Here is a 23,130-nt window from a genome sequence, read left to right on the forward strand (position 1 = left end):
ATAAGGACACCAAGGTTCAAGGAGCCTAGGTGATTTGTCTAAGGTCACTCAGTTTGTGAGTATTAGAATTAAGAATCAAATCCAGGGGCAGCTAGGTGGCACAGTGGATAGAGCACCGGCCCTGGAGTCAGGAGGATCTGAGTTCAAATGTGACTTCCCACACTTAATAATTACCTAGCTGCGTGGCCTTGGGCAAGCCACTTAACCTCATTACCTCATGAAAACAAAACAAAACAAAACAAAAAAAAAGAATCAAACCCAGTTACCTCCTGATATCAATTACAAACTTGCTGCCACTTTCTGAGGGACAGGGTTGACATCATGTTAAAGCTTTGTTGTTCCAGCACCAGGGTTATACAGTTATTCCTTCCATATGTCAGGGTTTAGGGGCATAGCAACTACCTTACCCCCATTGTAATTTGGAAAATGATCATAAAATTTTTTGCCTTTCCTTCATACAAAAGAAGTCTGAATTATTATAGTATTAAAAGATAAAATATGTTTATATTATACATATATTTTATGCATTTCTGAGTTTCTAAACTTTTTTTGATGTCATGTTAGCTGCAGCTTCTACAAAACTCCTAAAAATTCCTCTTTAATTTTTCTCTCTCTCTTTTTTTTTTTTGCAAAGCCATCAGAGTTAAGTGAATTGTTCAGGGTCATACAGCTAGTAAGTGCTAAATGTCTAAATCTGGGTTAAATTCAGGTCCTCCTGATTCTAGGACCAAGGCTCTATCCATTGCATCTCTTAGTGGACTCCTTCCCCTCCATTTAATTTTTTTTGCCAACCTGCAATATTTAAAAATTTCAATGGGGGAAATTCCCAATATGGTCTTTGTCTACAATTTGTTCACAGGGCCCTCAATATGGACAAATGGCACTTGATGACTTTTGAGTTTAGTTAAATTAAAATGAAATGAAATGATCTGGGTTGAGGGACTCTGAGTTCAATCTTAACTCCAACCTTAACACTAGTGCAATGTTAGGAAGTTGATCATCCTCTCGGGCCTTCAGGCTACTCCTCTTCAACTAATCTTGTATATCTAAACTAAGAGCCCATCACAGTGATCTCCAGAGTAAAGATCATGTCAGCTATCTCCTCATCCTTTAAAATGCTAACTAGAATAAGGTGCTGATGAAAATATCAGGGGAGTAAAATGAGGAGATTGAACTCCATGGTGTCTAAGGTCCTTCCCAGTTCAAGAGCTATGATGTTATGAATCTATGAATTTTCCAGAACTGTTATCACCCCATGGTCTAATTTAATAGGAAATAGGACTTTTAGTCTGCTGCAAGTCTTTAGCCTAATGAATATGGTCTCTCCTATATCAACTCACCAGAAACATGGGACAAAGAACCAGTATGTGATTTTCTGGAAACATATTGGCGACAATATGGTATATCTAAACCTGTCTCTTGATGATCTAATCATCAGTCTGGTCTTTTCCTCTTAGACCTACAACCAAACTCTCCCTAGAATCTAAAGACTTCGGTTTCCCAGAAGCTGCCTAGAGGGTCATGGGATCGATGTAGCTGGATTACTAGTCAGTATCATTTATGCTTGGATCATCTTAGAACCTCCAACTTTCATTCTTAATTAATGAAAACATTTTTGGCAAATGTTTTCACTCTGGTCCATCTTGGGGCCAGTTCAAGAATTTCACCTCAAGAGGCACAATCTGAATACCTTTGACTGTCCTTCTTAGTCATAACCCCAGTTCCAAAAACCAATAAAATAGACCCAAACACAGTAGCACCTTTCCCCACTCCAGCCAAGTTTCTGAATTGTTCATCCATCACCTTGACCTAAGGACTAGGAACATGTTGTTTTTAATATATATTTTGATAATTGTATTTTAATATATTTTTTCCTTTGTAATCCTAGATATTTAATTTTATATATTAAAAAACATTTTGAGAAAGGGTCTTTCTGTTTCACTAGACTGCCAAAGAGGTCCATGCCACATGCATAAAAAGTAAATCAACAATTATCTTTCCATAGCTCTGATCCTTTAGATAATATATGACAAAATATGCAAGAGCTGAAAAATGAATTTCTCTCCCCTTTCATGAATGCTCATGTTCCTTCTCTTGCATTTGTGCAGTGACATATAGAAATTAGTAATTAAATAATTAAAACATCACATTTATGAGAGAAGATAAGTAAAATCTTCAGTAGTGGAAATTAAAGAAACAAAAACATACTCTTTAAGGGTGAGGGAGGAGGAGGAGGAGGAAAAAGAGGAGGAGAAGAGGAAGTAGAGGAAGAAAGTAAGGGAGCAAATATGTCATAAGCTGTGCTAAGTGTTGGGAACACAAATCTAAGGAAAAAACATAGCTTATATTCTAATGAAATAAGATATAACACAAATAGGAGTTGATATGGGGTCTGGGATTGGGAGAATGAAGGTATCAGTAATGGAGGCAAAGTGAACAATGAAAACTGATCAGATTGGGACCCTCTTCAAAATGGTTACCTGGGCAAAACTCATAAACTGGAGAATGAATCTATTAAGGTGGATACATATTACTGGGAAAGAAGGCCCAAGGTGGCGAAGTTCTAGGAGGAGACTGCAGTTGTCCAGAAAATCTGGAGCATAATCAAAAGGGGAGGGGGAAGAAGAAATGAAGAAGTCACCCCTTGTGAGTCTGTAACTAGGGCTGAGATTCAGTGTCATAGAAATTCATCCTGATCCACTTCTTCCAATAATCTCCACACCCATGATCAATCTGAGAGTCTCTCTCCCCCTCCCCCTCTGCTTCCTCCTCTCCTTCTCTCCTTCCCCCCCCCCCCCCCCGTCACTTTCTCCCACCCTCTCTTTGTATCTCTATGTCTGTGTCTGTCTCTCTGTTTCTGTCTTGCTGTCTCTGTGTGTCTCTCTCTGTCTGTCTCTGTCTCTGTGCCTCTGTCTCTGTCTCTGTCTCTGTCTCTGTCTCTGTCTCTGTCTCTGTCTCTGTCGCTGTCTCTCTCGCTCTCTCTCTCTCTCTCCCCCACCCCCTCTGGTTCAGGTAGAATAATCATATCAGTGTTTGACCCTTAATCCCTTAAGGGTCTTTGTCTCTCTTCCCAAACCCATCCACAATTTGATTTAACTGTCCACACACCCTTAAACGGAGAGGGCAGTTCTAGGAGACATATTAGTCCCCTTCTACCACTTCTAGGGTTTCAGTAAATTCCTTAAAGGATTAAGAGGTAAGATACTGGAATGAGGTTTCTGCCAGAACCATCAGACATCATTTTCCAGCACTGTTTCCTCACTGATAAGTCTAACAATATCCTACTACAAAGGTAAAGGAAATAACATGTGATCATAATAATAGCTCCCTTCTATTTTAGCACTAAATTTAAGACTTTCATTTCAAGGACTATATCTTCTCATTGCTTCACTTGATATATATCCTCTAGATACAAAGATGACATTAGTGATCAAAGATCAATAAAACCACAATTAAAATTCTACCCTTGACAATTTATTAGTTATATGATCATAAAATTACTAATCCTCACTGAGTCTCAGTCTCACCATTTGTAAAGTGTGGCTATCAATACTTGTACCTATGTCCCAAGATTATTGTAAGAATTAAATGGGATGCTGCATGCAAAACTTTTTTATAGAAATAAAAAAAAGAAAAATAAAAGCACTTCATAGATGCTTGCTTGTTTCTTTGCTCTTGGTTTGGATCTATCATTTCAAAATTTTGATAGAGCATCCAGTGTGAAAACTCCCTTCACTGATACAAATAGGCAACTCTACAACTTAATGATAGCATTACCTGGGGAATTGAGAGATTAAATGGCTGACCCAGAAACACATAGTATGGCAAGAATGGCTAAATTATGACCTCTGAAATCCACTTAATGATATTTGGTTTACACTACTATGAACTTTCTTTTTTTTAGCACAGAATTTCACTTTAATTTTATTTTTAATTTATGGAATAAAACAATTATTTCCATAGCATAGTACAATAAAAAGGTTGATTGTACATGACACAGGCAAATCTATTATGCACAACAGGTTATTACTTTTATATATACAACAAAATTATGTCAAATTTTTTCTCTACCTTCCCTCTTGAGATGATATATATGTAAAATTATTCTATACATACAAGTAATTATTAGTTCTTTCTATGGATGCAGCTAGCATCTCTCTTTATATAACTTTTATTGTTGATTTGGGTATTTATAATATTCAAAATAACTAACTCAAAAGTCATTAATAACTCAATATTGCTGTTAATGTATATGTTTTCTTGGTTCACTTTTCATTATTTCATACAAGTTTTTCCATGTTTTTCTAAAACCATCATTTTTTACTAGCACAGAAGTATTCTATCACAAACATATACAACTTGTACAATCATTCCCCAATTGATAGACATTCCTGCAGTTTTCCATCACAAAGAAAGTTGTTATAAACATACTGGAAAATAGAGATTCTTTTCCTTTTCCCCAATCATCTTTGAAAAGAGATCAGATAGTAGTATTGCTGGGTTAAAGGGTATAGTTTAATAACTCTTTGAGTGTAATTCCAGGTTGCACTCCAAAATTTCACAATTCCACCAACACTATAATTGTTTCTCAATTTTTCTATATCCTCTCCAATACTTGTCACTTTCTCCTATCATTTTAGCCAATATGGTAGATATAAAATGATACTTCAAGATGGTTTAAACTGCATTTCTCTAAACATTAATGATTTAGAGTATTTTTATATGATATAAATTCTTTTGATTTATTCATTGTATAAATGCCTGATCATAGCCTTTGACTATTTATCAATCGGGGAATGATCATATTCTTATATATTTGACAAAGTTCTTTATATATTTTAGATATTTAGATACTTTATCTGATAAACTATAATTTTTCCCAGTTTCCTGCTTTTTCTTCTAATCTTATCTATAATCTTTTTATTTGTACAAAGACTTTTTTTTAAAGTTTTTGCAAGACAATGGAGTTAAGTGGCTTGCCCAAGGCCACACAGCTAGGTAATTACTAAGTGAATTGAGGCTGGATTTAACTGGTACTCCTGACTCCAGGGCTGGTGCCCTATCCACTGTGCCACCTAGCCACCCAGTACAAAGACTTTTTTATTTAATATAGATTCAGTATTGACATTATTTCATTATCTATGGTACCTCTTATCAAAATGTAGATACCCTGTTTATCTCTTTTAATTATGTGTGATTTAGCCATCACTTGGTCTGAGATTATAAATGCTACCCCTGACTTTTTTGCATCTGAAGTATAAAAAAATTCTACTCCAACCCTTCATTTTAATTGTGTATGTCTCTCATTTTCAAATATGTTTCTTGTAAACAACATACTGTTGCTTTCTAATAATGCACAGAATGTAATTACTAATAAAGGTTCTTTGTAACTGTATCACCCTCCATTTATTAATATAAATGAATTGATTTTGCTTGCTAGATAATATATATGTATATATATATATATATATATATATATATATATATATGTATTTATATAGAGTGCTGAACAGGGGATCAGCAAGAGTTGTGGTCAAATTCTATTTTTTACACATCAATTTTGTGGCCATAGGCAAATTACCTTCTCATCTGTAAAATGAGGGAATTAGATTTGATCTACTCAAAGGTCTCTTCTGACTCCAAATCCATAAACTTAACCAACACTGATAGTTGAAGCACTTCTTCTGATATTATGATCTCTTTTCAGTAAACATTTTTCAATCTTGTATACACCTCCTTATATAAATCTGCCCTTTCCTAGTTTCTCCAAAATCAAAATAGCATTCATATATGGAAACCCAAAGGGAAGTTTTAAGTGCCTGCAATTTTCTCTTGAGAAGTCCCAGGGAGGTCTTTCTCCAGGTAATGACAAAGCTATTTAAAAATAAAGAGAAATCACCCAGGATTACTGTGCCCATAAAAATTACTTATAATCTATAAACTGCCATTCCAAGCAAGCCTCTAGTTTCAGTCCACCTGAAGAGGTAGAATAGGGTAGTAGAGATAATACTAGTGGCAGAGAATCTGTTTGAATCCTTAACCATAGTTAAAATAGCTTACACTTTCTAGACCTCAGTTTCTTTACCTGTAAAATAGAAGGATTGAACCAAATGATCTTTAAGTTCCTTCCAGTTCTAAGTCTATGAGAAGTCTCTTCCATTTCTAAGTCTATGAGCTTCCATATGATAAACATAGTGACAACCATTTTGACCCCTTTCATCCACCTTCTGTTCTCTTCAGTACCATCAGACTCTTTCATGCCCTCTAAAACTAGCAGGTTTTCTAGATTTTATCATATTGCTTTGTCTTTCTATCAGTTCTTTCTTCTACCTGATCATTACCAGCATCTCTCAGCTTCTAAGTGGAGAAAAGACACTTCTTAATTATATTTACTTGGATTAGGTAAAACTTTTATTCACTTCTTTCTTTGGCCTCACTACCTCTTTCAAAGTCACCTTATTATATAGTAAGACGTTACCTGAAGACTTGCTCCAGCTTGAGGATGAAATCCAGTATCTTTGCAGGAATCACATCACCAAGACTAGGAGAATTCTAGACAAATCCTACATTTGTTGCTAAAAAAATGAGTTTCAGGGTTGTAGGAAGCAGCACTAGGGAACTATGAAAAGATTCCATCTTATTCCCCAAGTTTCCATGGGACTCAGAGCTCATAAATAACTGTGGGGGTATGATCATGTTTAGGTTAAAAGTTTACATTCCATGAAAAACGTGAACTCACCACCAATGAGGAGGAAATTAAAGTAATAATTCAAAATTATTTTGCCCAACTATATGCCAATAAATTTGATAATCTAAGTGAAATGGATGAATATTTACAAAAATATAAGTTGCCCAGGTTAAATGAGGAGGAAATTAAATACCTAAACAACCCTATCTCAGAAAAAGAAATTCAACAAGCCATCATTGAACTCCCTAAGAAAAAATCTCCAGGGCCTGATGGATTCACAAGTGAATTATACCAAACATTTAAGGAACAATTGCTTCCAATTCTATATAAACTCTTCAGAAAAATAGGGAAAGATGGAACTCTGCCTAACTCTTTCTATGAAACCAATATGGTGCTGTTACCTAAACCAGGAAGAGTTAAAACAGAGAAAGAAAATTATAGGCCTATCTCCCTGATGAATATAGATGCAAAAATCCTAAATAAAATCTTAGCAAAATGATTACAAGTTATCACTAGGATAATACATTATGATCAAGTAGGATTTAATCCCAGAAATGCAGGATTGGTTCAATATTAAGAAAACTGTTAGTATACTCAATTATATCAACAACAAACCTATCAGAAATTATATGATCATATCAATAGATGCTGAAAAAACTTTTGACAAAATACAGCATCCATTCCTACTAAAAACACTAGAGAGTGTAGGAATAAATGGACTGTTCCTTAGAATAATTAGCAGTATCTATTTGAAACCATCAACAAGCATTATATTCAGTGGGGAGAGGCTAGAGGCATACCCAATAAGATCAGGGGTGAAACAAGGGTGCCCATTATCACCACTACTATTCAATATCATATTAGGAATGTTAGCCTCAACAATTAGAAAAGAAAAAGAAATTGAAGGAATTAGAATTGGGAAGGAAGAGACAAAACTCTCACTCTTTGCAGATGACATGATGGTCTACCTAGAGAATCTCAAGAAATCATCCAAAAACTACTGGAAACAATTAGCAATTCTAGCAAAGTTGCAGGTTATAAAATAAACCCCCATAAATCCTCAAATTTCTATATATGTCTAGTAAGATACAGCAGGAAGAGCTAGAAAGAGAAATCCCATTCAAAGTAACTTCAGACAATATAAAATACCTGGGAGTCTATTTGCCAAGACAGACTCAGAAACTTTTTGAAAACAATTATAAAACACTTCTCACACAAAGTAAATCAGATTTAAATAAAGAGAAATCACCCAGGATTACTATGCCCATTACTGGGCAAATATCAACTGCTCATGGATAGGTAGAGCTAATATAATAAAAATGACAATTCTACCAAAAATTAAACTACCTGTTTAGTGCCCTACCAATCAAAATTCCAAAAAATTACTTTAATGAGTTAGAAAAAATTGTAAGTAAATTCATATGGAGAAAGAAAAACTCAAGAATTTCCAGGAACTTAATGAAAAAAAAGTGCAAAAGAATGGGGCTTAAGCCCTACCTGATCTAAAATTATATTATAAAGCATCAGTCATCAAAACTGTTTGGTATTGGCTAAGAAACAGAGTGGTGGACCAGTGGAATAGACTAGGTGCAAAAGCAGGACACGATTATAGTAATCTGCTGTTTGATAAACCCAAAGAGTCCAGCTATTGGGATAAAAACTGCTGGGAAAATTGGAAGTTAGTATGGAAGAAACTTAGATTAAACCAACACCTAACACCCTTTACCAAGATAAGATCCAAATGGTTACAGGATTTAGACATAAAAAACAATACTATAAGCAAATTAGAAGATCAAGGACTAATTTACCTGTCAGATCTATGGAAAAGGGAGCAGTTTATGACTAAGGAAGAGTTGGAGAACATCACCAAAAACCAACTAGATGATTTTGATTACATTAAATTAAAAAGCTTTCGCACAGATAAAACCACTGTAACCAAGATCAAAAGAAATGTAGTAAATTGGGAAACAATCTTTACAACTAATGATTCTGACAAAGGACTCATTTCTAAAATAAACAAAGAACTGAGTTACATTTTTGAAACAAAAAGCCATTCCCCAATTGACAAATGGTCAAAGGATATGCAAAGGAAATTTACAGATGAGGAGATCAAAGAAATCCATAGCCATATGAAAAATTGCTCTAAATCATTAATTATTAGAGAAATGCAAATTAAAGCTTCTCTGAGGTGCCACCTCACACCTCTCAGATTGGCCAATATGACCAGGAAGGATAATGATCATTGTTGGAAGGGTTGTTGGAAATCTGGGACACTATTACACTGTTGGTGGAGCTGTGAACTCATCCAACCCTTCTGGAGAGCTATTTGGAACTATGCCCAAAGGGCAACAAAAATGTGCATACCCTTTGACCCAGCAATACCACTACTGGGTCTATACCCTGAAGAGATGATGAAAAAGGGTAAAAACATTACTTGTACAAAAATATTTATAGTAGCCCTATTTGTGGTGGCAAAGAATTGGAAATCAAGTAAATGTCCTTCAATTGGGGAATGACTTAGTAAACTGTGGTATATGTATGTGATGGAACACGATTGTTCTATTAGAAACCAGGAGGGATGGGATTTCAGAGAAGCCTGGAGGGATTTGCATGAACTGATCCTGAGTGAGATGAGCAGAACCAGAAAAACACTGTATACCCTAACAGCAACATGGGGGTGATGTTCAACCTTGAAGGACTTGCTCATTCCATCAGTGCAACAATCGGGAACAATTTTGGGCTGTCTGCAAAGGAGAGTGCCATCTGTATCCAGAGAAAGAGCTGTGGAGTTTCAACAAAGTTCAAGGACTATTCCCTTTAATTTAGGAAAAAAACCTAGATATCTTATGGTCTGATCTTGTTATCTCTTAGACTTTTTGCCTGTTCCTTAAGGATATGATTTCTCTCTCATTACACTCAATTTGGATCAATGCACAACATGGAAACAAAGTAAAGACTGACACATTGCTTTCGGGGGGGGGGGGGTGAGGGGGAGGGAAGTAATATTAGGGGGGAAAATTCTAAAACTCAAATAATATCTTTAATTAAAAAAAAAAGAAAAAATTTACATTCCAGGGATGAAACAATGGAAAAGTCTGTCCTTCAGTGACTATCCATTCCTAAGCAACACTGTTTGGAGGTCCTCTTGAAATGGACTTTTAAACTTAGGTTTTGAAATAATTCCTTACCAGCCAGGGACCAAGATCTTTGGCTTTGTTTCTTCCCTTATGGAATCATTCAAGATGAAAGATGTCCAAATGAGAGAAAAAAATAATGCCATGAAACAGTATTGTGAAGTGCTCCTCCTCGTTAGAATTATTTAATTCCTAGAAATGGTTTTGAAGAGAGAAAAGTGGGCAAAAGAATTAGAAAAACGAAGCACATGAAAGGCACTTTTTGGGAAACATTAAGGCTTTCTCTCTAAATCTTAAATACAATTAGTCCTTCAACACTTGGTCTCACATTCTGAAGACATTGGAATAATGCATTTCCTAGTGGTGACATTTCACTTCCTCTCTGCTTTGGATTCTAAGGCTATTTAACTCATCTGATTAGATTATTCAGGAAAGGAGTGCTTTTTCACTTTTTCTTTAAAACTTCTAAGCCCTTGTTATTTTCACATTAAGTCCACATAGATGTTGTAAAAATTAATCACACACAAACACATTCTCACACACAAATCCCTAATAACAGTTCTTGAAAAATATAATTGACTATTCATTCAAAATTCTGCTCTTTGATTTTATAGAACCTTCTTCTAAATTATCAAATGGAAAGACTTCAGTAGGGATTTAAACTGGCAAGCCCTCAATAGCATCAAATTGTGCTTTACTGTATTTTTTAATGAACCCCAAATTGAATTGAACCCAAATATTCATTTTTTTGACCAAACCATTAATCTAAAGAGGTTTTTTGTTTGGTGGTTTATTTATTTAAAAAAAAACACAAGAACAACTAAGGAGGCAGTTTGGAATGAAATGAAATGGAATAGAATGGAATGGAATTGATATACAGAGTTGTAACCAAGGGCAGGCAATGTAAACAGCCTCTGTTCAGCTTTTAAAACCTTTCACAACCTGACTCCTTTCTATATTGTACTAGGATTGTTCACTATATTCCCCTTTCCCATTCCTTAAGTATAATGCCTCCTCCCTATACTCTGTGCCATTTTCATTGGCTGGAATGCTTCTTACTTCACTGGATTCTTTCAGGAACTAACTCAGATTTTACCTTCTGAAGGAAACCTTCCCCACCTTGTCCCCCACCCCCAACTCATAGTGTCTTATATATTGATATTTATATCAGCATAGATATTTATATACATGTGTAAAGTATATGGAAAGTAATGCTTTATGCATATGTATATATATATAAATAAAACATAATGTTCTATAAAGTAATATATAGTAAATGGAATGGAATCTGTATATATAAATCTCTTTATATACATAAACATCTTTACATAGGTATGTAAGTATATAGACATATACGTGTGTGTATGTACACATACATACACAGATATATAGTTATATATATGTGTGTGTGTGTGTGTGTGTGTGTGTGTGTATAATATCTGTGCCATTCTAATGGGTTTTGTTTGTAGAAATTCAAAACTGTTCAACTTATATTTCTCTAAGCACTAAATGTTGGAGGATGTGTGAAAAAATTGGCCTATCAATGCCCTATTGGTACAACTCTGAATAGGTATACTCTAGGAAATATTTTGGAATTATACACAAAAAATTACTAAATAATATGTGTACTTTGATCCAGGTATATAGGTTGTGCCCAGGTATGTGCCCAGGAGATCAAAGAAAGAGGAAAATATTCTTTATGTACAAAATATATTTATAGCAACTTTTTGTGGAGACAAAGAATTGGAAACTAAGGACAAGTCCATCATTTGGGGAATGACTGGATGAAGTGTGGTATATAACTGTGGAGTGCTGTTTTACTGTATTAAATGAGGAAATAAATTATTTCAAGAAGAAATATGTACTGATACAAAGTAAAGTAAGCAAAACAGAATGATTTATACTATGTACATCAATACCAATTAATAGAATACATACATATAGATCCTATAATTCTATACATACTGTTTATTTACTGAGGGAAGGCTGCAAGGGACCCAGTCAGGAATCTTCCATAAACTCCAAAACAATGACCTCCATCTCTGCTAATGCTAGATAACTTCCATCTCCAACTAGGAATGTACAGAACCTATACTGCAAAAAAGAACAACCTACCCTTTGACTTCAGGTTTTGCATCTCCTACTGTTCCTGTCCTTTGAGGGAAGAGAGAAAAGAACATTATTGGGGAATGGAATTTCTTTCTCCTGCTGTGCAGGCTCAACTTTAATCTCCATTTGTATTCTTTTCTTGACTAATCTCTAGTCTTTGGAGAGAAGAATAAACAAGCTGGACTTTTGGCTATTTGACCTGCTGCCTTGCAGTTCACCTTGTACTTGCCTCCAGCCCCAATCTCCAACATCCACTGGGAAAAGGAGTGGTGAGCTTTACTCTATGCTGAACATTCTTCTACCTAGTTGTAGTCTTCATTTCCCAGTGATTCTGAACTCCTCTAGATTTACACTCAAACCCCAATCCCCACTACACAATTCCGCATTCTCATCCCTCTCAACCCTCTCCAAAGTTTCAACCAAGCTCCATCGGCCCTTTCCTCTGTGTCCTCTTCTATAGACCAAAAATTTCCCATCATCTTTTCTTATCTTGTTCCTTCTATCTTCTAGCAATCACTGAAATCTGACTCCCTAGTAATGATACAGCCTCCTTGGCCACCCTTTCTAGTACTTGCTATACCTTTATTCATTCTCCTCAGTTTACTAATTGAGGCAGGGGCTAGTTAGACTATTTCATGCTCTTTATTTCCACTTCCAGGTTCCCCACCACCACAACCTTTATCAATCAGTAATCTTTGTTCAATTGAGCTTCATGCTATTCATCTCTACCACATAATCAAAATCTTGGCATCTATTATTTACAGATTCCCTTACTTTCTTAATAAATTCAGTACCAGACTCACAATTTTTTTTGTTCTCCCTAATTGCTCTCATACTAAGGGAATTCAACACACATATTGACTCTTCCTCAAATGCTCTAACCACTCAGTTCCCCAGCCTACTCAGTTAGCTACTCCCCAATCCCACCTCAGTCTTTCAGAAAGATGATTCTACCATTGATTTTGCCATCACTCACAAATGTCCCACTTCATGTTCAAGAATTATGAAATCCCCTTAACTATCCTCCCCCCCAACTCCTTCAGCCTTCCCTTACAAAACTTATGGTGAAGGTTATACCAAGACCTTTAATTCCTTGAGCCCTTAATTTTTTTCAGGCCATCTCTATTAGCCATCTACCATATCCTTTCTGTCTTCTTTTCTTCATCTTGACCCCTTGATGAACCAATGCAAGTATACACTCTTCTCTTGTGAATCCCTTGCCTCCTTATCATACTGCCATTTATGTCTACCCAAACCTCAGCTTTGGATCGCTCACATCATTTGCTGCCTTCACTCCCATACATGTACTGTTAAATGAAGAAGGATAAAAAATCATGAAAATATTCTGATTGTTTACACTACACTTTATGTTACACAATGTCAACTGGGGCTTCACTGCTGTTAGGCAATCTTACTACAGCTCTCACATCACCTCACTATCCCATTCTCCAGAGCAGCTCTTCCAAACCTTTCCATCCCTCCTCAATCCTCCCATGGTTCCCCCTAACACACTCTTTCAGTAGGTGATGGATTTAGGTTGCATAAAATATACATATATTTTTAAATACAGCCATTGAAGCAATTTGTTTTGCTTCACTGTGCATATTTGTTACAAGAAATTCAGTTTTCTTTTCTTTTCTTTTCCAATGGGGTGGAAGTGGATTTGGCTTCCCCCTCCATGAAAGTATCCAGGCATGGACTGGAACATCACCTGTTGGCATAGAAAGATAAAGGAACAAGCTGGGAACAAAAAAGGTCTGTAAGGTTGCTTCCAACTCTGAGAAAGATTTCTGATTCTGTGAGGTACATATTAGAGCTGTTGTTATCCTTATTTTACAGAGGAAGAAACAGGTTCTGAAAGGTTAAATGACATGCCCATAAAAAATAATAAGAATCAGAATATTCTTGACTTCAAATTATATTCCTTTTCTGGTGGGTGTAGACAATAGAATGCTTCAAAATTATCTAGCTTGGTCCTCAGGTGATAGATACACCTATCGGTACTGTTTGTTCCTGAAAATTTTTTTATTTGGTAGGAGCTGTTAGAGTTTAGACTACACTATAAGTATAGGCCTATGAAAGCACAGAGATCCTGATGCTCCGGTGAAGCATCAGAGTAGGTTGCTATTGGAAGCCTAATGGATAAATGTGTGTTTTTTTAAATGACTGAAATCTGAACAAAATTAAAACATTGAAACATTCTCTTCCTGGAAATCATCTCTCATTAAGTTCCAGTCCATAGACTTCAAGATGTAATGTGTTTGAAGGTTACCACAATACTAACAATGCAGTAAATAATGTTTTTCCTTCATTTCCAAAGAAGATCAAGACATTAGAGAGGTCATAACATGCAAGCACATGAATTGGATTTGAATGTGGGGATAACTCATCACTCTTACTTTTTCCTCCAGAGTCATCAGGGTCTAGTGGTCAGATAGCCCTGGATGGGAGGCAACCAGGGTTAAGTGACATACCAGAGGTCACACAGCTAGTAAATAATGGAGATCAGATTTGAATTTGGGTCTTCCTGATTTCAGGACTGGTGCTCTACTAATCCATATAGATGTCCTTTCAATGCAGTGAAACAAGGAATTAGACATGACTGACCCACCCTTACCTGGCAAATGGATAGAACCAACTTGATAGGCTTAAGTCTTCAAATGCCAAGTGGTATGCATATTCAAGTACACTATACAAGGACACTATGATTACAATAAATATATATCTTCTGAAGGTCTTGGTCCTGAGGAAGGAGCTCCAGTTTAGCATCAGGCTGGGAGGCATAAAGAGGTTTCAAAAGACACCATTTTTAACAGGAAGTCTAAAGCCTCTTCCTCTTGTCAAGGCAAGTAGTTGCAGAGTATCAGTCTGAATTATGCTACCAACTAATAATAATAATAATAATAATAATAATAATAATAACAATAATAATAATAGCTGATATTTTTAAGATACAAAGCCCATTATATATAAAATGTCCCCTATAGCTCTGTGAGGTACATATTAGAGCTATTGTCATCCTTATTTTACAGAGGAAAAAACAGGTTATGAAAGGTTAAATGACATGCCCACAACCAATCATCATCATCATCATCATCATCATCATCATCATCATCGTCATCATCATCATCAGAATTTGAACCTGGTTATTCCTGACTTCAAATCTAGCCATGTTGCTTCTCTAAGGGCATGTTTGAATCATAAGTCTCCTCAGAAATTATTCTAATTATAGTCTCATTTTTTGTCAAGATCATTGATTTCATGATTATGGGGAATTCTTAGTACAGAAATTCCCTCCACTGAAGAAAATCCAGAGCTCATCTGTAAATTGGTACCATAAAATAATTGTAAGGGAACCCAGAGACCATCTAGTACAACCAGTTAATTTCATAGCTAGGGAAACTGAGACCCATTGAAGTGAAATATTTTGCCTATAGTCACATAGTGTCAGAAATATGATTTGCATTCCAGTCTTCTTACTCAGAACCTATGATCATTATTCTGGACCAATATTGGGGGACTGAGAGTTTAAGTAACTAGCTCATGGTCACAAAATATATGTCTGAGGCAGAATTTGAACCCATGTCTTCTTTATTCTAAGACTAACCCTCAGACTACTACACCATGCTTTCTTTCCACAGCCTCAATATTGAAACTAAATAGCCCCCAAAGAGCAAATACTAAAAAGTCCATTAGAAGCATTGTCTCTGTGGTATAGGGAAGATAAACCTTAGAAGCAACTGCAAAGTGAACCATATGAATCATATAAAATCATCTTGAATCAATTTGAGCTTCCTAAGGGAACTCTTATACAGGGCTTTGGTTCCATGTAGGAAGAAAAGGGCATAACACTTTTGCAAAAAGGTCCCTTTAAATGCATTATTAAGAATGCAAAACCATTTTGTGTATTTACCATACAAGTGCTATGATATTATTACTTAGCCATGTCCAACCAAGTTTACAGTAATAAAGATTCAGCATCCTGGCTCAAAGCACCTCATTGCATCATAAGAAGGAGAGCAGTCACAAAGAAAAGAATTAATTTCCATGCTGAAAAATTATTTCTACAAACAAGCAGTGTGTATTCACAGGGATTCATCTGTTGACAGTGACTGGAGGCTCTCCTGAACCACATGAGAACAGATCAGAGACATCAAACTTCTTGTTAATGGGCTCAAGTCAAAGCATATTAAACCAAACTCATGTGGCACCATGAGTGCTTCTTGGAAAGAGCCAAGACTAGCATCTGACTTATTGCCTCATATGAAGGGAAAGATGCCTTTTAAAGCTAAGATAATTTTCCCTGGCTGGAAAAATCAGACCTCTGCTATCTAAAATACTTCAGTTCTACTTTTATAAATATGATTTATCCTTCCAATCTCAACTGGAATAGCAGCTAACGCATGAAAGAATCACTTGTCCCCACAATTAGACTTTCCTTCCTCCAGCTTCTCACCTTAATTAGTACTTCTTCACAGTGACCCTTAAATCGTTGTATATCTTCATGTTGATAAGGGTTTGAAAGTTGTATATAAAATCAACATCCTTAGAAATTCAAGATGATAATGTGAAACTGAATGAAAATATTTTTACTCTGAAAACTAAAGTTCTGAGGCAACATATACCATTATGCTGGTCATGAAAACTGGGCAAACACTGCTCATTTATAGTTTTTATTTTATAGAGATGCAATTCATCAATCAGTGAGATTGCTGCCTGCCTTGATAAAAACATGGCAATGAAGAGTCAGGAGAATGGCAAGAGCTGGGATGAGCAATGAAATGAATGGGAACACATCAGAGTTTTATGATTGCCACATGAGCCCAGATATCTCTATGATCCTAAACCCTTTCCATAGAACACTGCAACTTTGGAAGCAACATGCAGTTGAATCAAAAATGGTTTTTTAGAAAGTATAATTTTTGGGAGCCTTAATAGCATACCAAAGAAACCAGTTCTTTGCTTCATTCAAGAAAAAAGATAATTCACAGATAACTTGGCATGAAATTGCAAAGTCTCAGATACATAGGTTTGACAAGAAGTTCCTAGTGATGACTGACCAGTTTCAGTTTGTATCTGGAGCAGATGGAAAGGTGCTTCTAGTGTTCTCTGTTCCAGAGAAATTTGTAGAGAACTTCTATAAATATCACTGGCCACACAGTGAAGAAACTGCCTTCTAATATCAGAGACTTTCCAAAAGGTCTGAAGATGCCTGCTTTGGGACTCTCCAACAAATCTATTTTTCAGGGAGATATAACTTCTCAATAAGCTGATAAAGAAAAAAGACTTCAATCTTGGTGTAGGCTGTCAGTACCAGGAAATTTGCTTTAGCCCTTCAAACTTATTGAACGCCTTTCTGAGAACCATCTTTTGCAAAACACACTGTGATCTGAGGTTCAAAAACTACATGGATATGATTATGACATTTTTTTGAATTGCCTGTAACAATTTAAACACTATGATTGCCTCAGCATGTAAGGTGACCACAAAGAAGCATGCCTCTCTCATTCTCTGGAGTACTGCCTCCTAGAAAAAGCTACAATTGACTTTTCCATAATCTGAGTGTGACCCAGATGTCCTTCTCTCCAGATGATAAATTCCTACTAGTTGTTTCCAGAGACAAAAACTGGTCATTTTGGAAAAGACAGGAGGAATACTCATATCAACTGATGCATTCACAGGCAAAAAAAAAAATGTGCTTAGTAGAATCATGGTCCAGCCCTGATAGTAGGTATTTCTTCACAAGGAGTCAGGACAAAAAGGTTGTAGTCTGGGGTAAGTATGACTCTGTCAGTCCTACAGAAGAGAGTCACATCTGTGATATTGGTCTTGGTTCTTCAGTCTTGGATGTAGGAGATACAATCCCTGCCATCAGGATCAGTCTTGTGCTTGTTCTTGTCAGAAGATATATTGTTGCATTAGAAATAGTGTGCAAAGATCTGTTTGTATACATGGGAGAAGACTTAGCAGAATCCAACATCATCAGATTGGAATAAATGTATAGAAAAGGAATGGTAGTCAAAGTCACAAAGATTACTGTCAAGAAACTATGCTGGAGGAATTATCCTGGAAGAGCTGGACTTAATGACCCATATAGTAGTGAATGGTTACAGTTGGCAAGATATGGAAAGGATAATTGTGTCAAGATAGTGTTAAAAGAAATACATTTTCAGTGAAGTAGAAAAATACATTAAAAATTTAAATTTAAAATTTAAAAAGTTAAAAGTTGCCTGCTTGAGTTTCAAATTTTTCAAAATTTTCCATTATTTTAAAAAGATAATTATGTTTTTATACTAATTAAAATAAAGGCAAATAGATGACTCAGTGGATAGAGCACTGGACCTAGAATTAGGAAGATCTGCATTCATATAGCCTCAGATACTCATTAGCTGTGTGACCCTGGGCAAGTCCCTTAAACTCTATTTTTCTTAATCCACTGGAGAAGGAAATAGGAAACTCATTCCATTTTCCCAAGAAACCCCCATGTAGGGTCACAAAGAATAGGACATAATTGAACAAAAAATTAGCAGTAATGAACCGTAAAGATTAACTAGTTCCCCTTTTTTTTTACAGGTAAGAAAACTGAGGTCTGAAGAGGAAGTACCTTTCCAAAGTCAAAAAGATAACCATGGACAGGGTCAGAATTCAAACCCTAGTTTGTTATACTCTCATTGAAAATTAATTGTACTATAATTATTTGTTAATTTATCATTTTAAGTACTCATTTCTTTTTAAATGTTGAGTTCCTAATTCACTCCATTCCTCCCCATCCACTGAGAAGACAAGCAAAATGACATTAATTATACATGTGAAATCATGCAAAATATATTTCCACATCATAAAAAAGAAATAAAAAGAGACTGAGAAAATTATACTGCAATTTGCAACCAGAATTCATCAGTTTTTTCTTTGGAAGTGGATAACATTTTTTTTCAGCATATGTCCTTTGGAATTGTTTTGGATCACTGTATTGATCAGAGTAGCCAAGCCTTTCATTATGTTTGATCGTAATTATAACATTGCTATTATTTTGCTGGTTCCTCTGGACTGATTGGATAAATTCACAACTACACCAACAGTTCGTTAGTGCACCTACTTTCCTTCATCCCCTCCAGCATTTGCATTTCTGATATGTAAGAGATAGAATCTCAGAGTTGTTTTAATTTGTATTTCTCTAATAGATAGTGATTTAGAGCATTTTTAAATAACTTTGGATAGATTTGATTTCCTCCTTTGACCACTTCTTAATTGAGAAATGGCTTTGATTTTTTTTTGTAAATTTGACTATTCCATATGTATTTGAGAAATAAAACCCTTAGAGAAAATTGTCATAAAAATTTTTGATATTGCTTTATTGTCCATGGTACCTTTTAGAAAAATGTAGTTTCCCTGATTATCTCTTTTAGATATTTTTTTTTTACTTTGTCTGAAATTATGATTCTATCCCTGTCTTTTTACTTCAACTGAAACATAATAGAATCTGTTTCAGCTCTTCATTTTAACTCTGGCTGTTTTTCTGTTTAAAGTGTTTCTTTAGTGAACAACATGTTGTGGGATTCTGGTTTCTATTCCATTCTGCTATCCACTTTTGTTTTATGAGTGAGCTCATCTCATTCACACAGTTATAATTACCGTGTATATTTCTCCATTCTATTTTTTCTCTCTTTTTTTGTCCTGTCACTCTTCAAAAGATGATTTTGTTTCTGACCACTGCCTTCCTTGATCTGTCCTGCCTTTTATCTTTACCCCCTTTATAACTTTTATCCCCTTCCTATCTTATTTCTCCACTGGATAAGATAGATTTCTATACCCAGCTGAGTGTGTATATGTGTATAAACATATTATAGATGTGTATTTTCTTCCTTGTGCATTTGTTTTATGGGAGGAAAATTTTACCCATTCTATCACTACCTTGCCCTTTTTCCCAGTGAATTCTTTCTCGCTCATTCATTTTTTTAAATAAACACCCCTAGATAATCAAATCACATCTGTGCCCTCTGTCTTTGTAGATTCTTTCTAACTCTCCTATTAGAGTTAAAGTTCTTAGGACTCACATGTCTCATCTCTCCATATAAGAATGTAAACTTCTGGTTACTCTTTCATGTTTAGCTCTTTTATGCTTCTCTTGAGTTTTGTGTTTGAATGTCAAATTTTCTATTCAATTCTTGTCTTTTCAAAAATTTTAATCCAACTTCTTTGACTCCTTTAATACCACTACACAGACTCATGATTATACCCATTGAACCCTAGGTGTTGTACAAGGGAGTAGCTATATGTTCATGGAGCAGCCTGAGCTTTCCCAAGTGATTAGGGTATCACAAATGACTTGGGGATTCAATGTTCCTCAATATTGGGTTTGTTTTCTAAAACGTTGGTACTCAAGCATTTTTTTCTCATGGCACAATATTCTTTGCCACAAAAATACCATAGCACATCAAACCCTTAAGTTTGCAACACAACTTGAGTTATTCAAAAGATTCACATGCTCATTTTCCCTTCAGTAAGAGAAATTATTTGTATTGAGTTCTTTGTGATATGATGTTATAAACTTAGTGCATTAATGATATAAATGAGTTTTATTTATTTTTCCAAATACCTTTGTTATGGGATATTAGTCAATGGCACATCTAGTCCTTGGAGCTTTCTGTGTATAATACACCAGAAAGAGCAAACAAATACTAGCAAATTTGAGCATATTCCAAGGACTGAACCTTCATTGTTTGTCTCCTTCCTCTCCTCCTTCATTACTTGTACTTGTTGTACTAAATATGCTAGGCAAGTCAATTTATCTTAAAAATAAATTATACATTTTTATTTATATCTGGTATTATAAAAGTCAAAATTTCCAAGTATAACTAAAGAAACTTCACAGCACACCCTTTGAGAGCTTTTTAAACATCCAACAATGAAATGGTCAAATCAACAAAGAGATCAAAAGATACATGGCACTCTTCGCCCTAGGAAGCCTTGCTTCCCAGAGACCACAGCTGAACCAATAGAAATACATGAGCATGGCTTACAAGGGTTTGTGTTTGTGTACTCCATGTGCCTGTTGATAGGGATGATTTGCAAGAATTAAGTGACTGACCTAGGAATGGGTGAGAGAATCACATATAACCCTTTGATTTTAGGGAGTGTCCATATGACTAGGTCTCTAAACTTTGGTGTTCTTTAGAATCATGAAAAACATGGTTTGGGTCCAAGACAAAGAGGATTTTCATAAAATCCTCTCCAAAGGGATTTTTGCCTCTTCTGCTACTCCCCGAGTTTCCCTGCTTGGATGAGATCTGTGTTTTTCAAAATAAATGAACAGATATGCTCCTCTGAAAACAAGTCATTGGAGTGAGACAACAGCATTTACTAAATATCCCCTTGTGCAGAACACTATATCAGAAGGCAGAGCCAGGCTCTTTTTGAGGTTGTGTGAACATCTGAAACATCGAATAGCCTTTTGGTAAGTAATTATCAGTCAATGAAAAAGGAATGGAAAGAGATATTTTGAAGAGTGGCATTTATAAGAAAGCATCTCTTTCCTCATTTTAAGCAAATTCAATTCATCTTATATGGAAAATGACATATATTCATTTGACTCCTTTCAATTAACCTTATGGTAATAAATATTGGGACCTTAGAGATTTTTTTAATCCAACTCTCTTACTTTACAAATGGGGAAATGAGGTCCAGATAGGTTAGGTGACTTATCCAGAGTTATACAATTGTCAAAATTCAAATTTGAACCCAAGACCTTTGATTCCAGATCTGGCATTCTTTATCCACTATATTATCTTACCTCTCAGTCTCCATCATTGTGGACATTTCTTCCATTGGAAAGATCACAACTTCTTTCACTATAAAAATGTCCAAAATTCTTTCTGTTCATTTTTACAAAGCCAAGCAACAAGATTTGTTAAGCTTATACTTGCTATGCTTGGTCCTTGTAATGAAGATTACGAGTGAAAATACTGAGAATGAAACAATACCTTCTCTCAAAGAACTTACATCCTAAAAGAGGAGATAACCTGACTTCCAACCAAACATTTTGTGTATGATCACATATGTTTTTAGATTATTGGATTGGCTGAATCATCTGTATCCAGGAAGTCAACGAATATAGTATTCCTGATTAACTAAAACCTCATTTACACCATATACAAATAATCAACTTTATAAATAAGGTAAACACTCTTAACAGGAAACTTGAGAAAATGTAATTTAATCTTTCTTTTATGATTTCTTTTATATTTTTCATGGTTTGTTTATTTTATATTTTTACAATAATCTTGTTGTGAAAGTAACCATAAACCCTCATCCCCCCTCAAAAAAAGATAACTTCAAGAGAAGTGAAGTGAGAGGGGGAAAAAGTGTACTTCAGTCTGTTTAGACTCCATAGATGAGTTGCCTTCTTTATCATATGTTCACCAGAGAAGTTGTTTTGATATCTTTTCCCATAGTCGCTGTTACTAGCTATATTTCCCTCCATTCTTATCCTCTCCACTCTCATCTATTCCATCCTGCCCCTGCTCAGAAGTATGCTGTATCTGATTACCCTCTCCCATGATCTTCCCTCTCTTCAATCACCTACTCCCCCCTTTCCTCCCCCCATCTCCCTAACCCGTCCCTTTCCTCTCATATTTCTCTAGGGTAAGATTGATTTCTATAACCTATTAAGTGTGTATGTTATTTCTTCACTGAGTCATTTCTAATGACAATGAAGGCTCACTCCTTCCCCTTAGCCTTCCCCCCTTCCACTCCACTGCAAAAGCTTTTTCTTGACTCTTTTATGTGAAATATCTTAGACCATTTTTACCTCTCCTTTCCCTTCCTCCCAGTACTTTCCTTTATCACCCATTAACTCCAACTTTATACTATATTATACCATTATATTCAGTTCCCTCCAGTGCCTTATATATGCTCCTTCTAATTGCTCTTATAAATGAGAAGGTTCTGATGGATTATCAGTATCCTCTTCCCATGCAGGAATACATATAGTTCAGTATTATTAATTTCACCCTCTCTGTACTTGTATATCAAACTTTCTGTTCATCTCTGGTTGTTTCCAACAAGCAAGTTTGAAAGTGAAAGACCCCTGTTTCATAGAAAGTTCATCTTTTCCCCCAAAAGAGGATGTTCAGTTTTGCTGGGTAGTTGATTCTTTGGCATAAATCAAGATCTTTTGCTTTTCAGAATATCATATTCCTA

The 23,130-nt window shown here is 35.5% G+C and overlaps 1 long non-coding RNA gene and 1 pseudogene across 1 annotated transcript in view; one reads left to right on the plus strand and one right to left on the minus strand.

Moving 5' to 3' along the window:
* LOC141501989 (uncharacterized) overlaps positions 1-23,130 on the minus strand; it is a 73,680-nt gene that overhangs the window by 39,321 nt on the left and 11,229 nt on the right. The window lies entirely within an intron of this gene.
* LOC141503438 (elongator complex protein 2 pseudogene) lies at positions 16,701-18,107 on the plus strand (annotated as a pseudogene).

Source organism: Macrotis lagotis, chromosome X (genome assembly GCF_037893015.1).
Source record: "Macrotis lagotis isolate mMagLag1 chromosome X, bilby.v1.9.chrom.fasta, whole genome shotgun sequence".
Taxonomy (NCBI): Eukaryota; Metazoa; Chordata; class Mammalia; order Peramelemorphia; family Peramelidae; genus Macrotis; species Macrotis lagotis.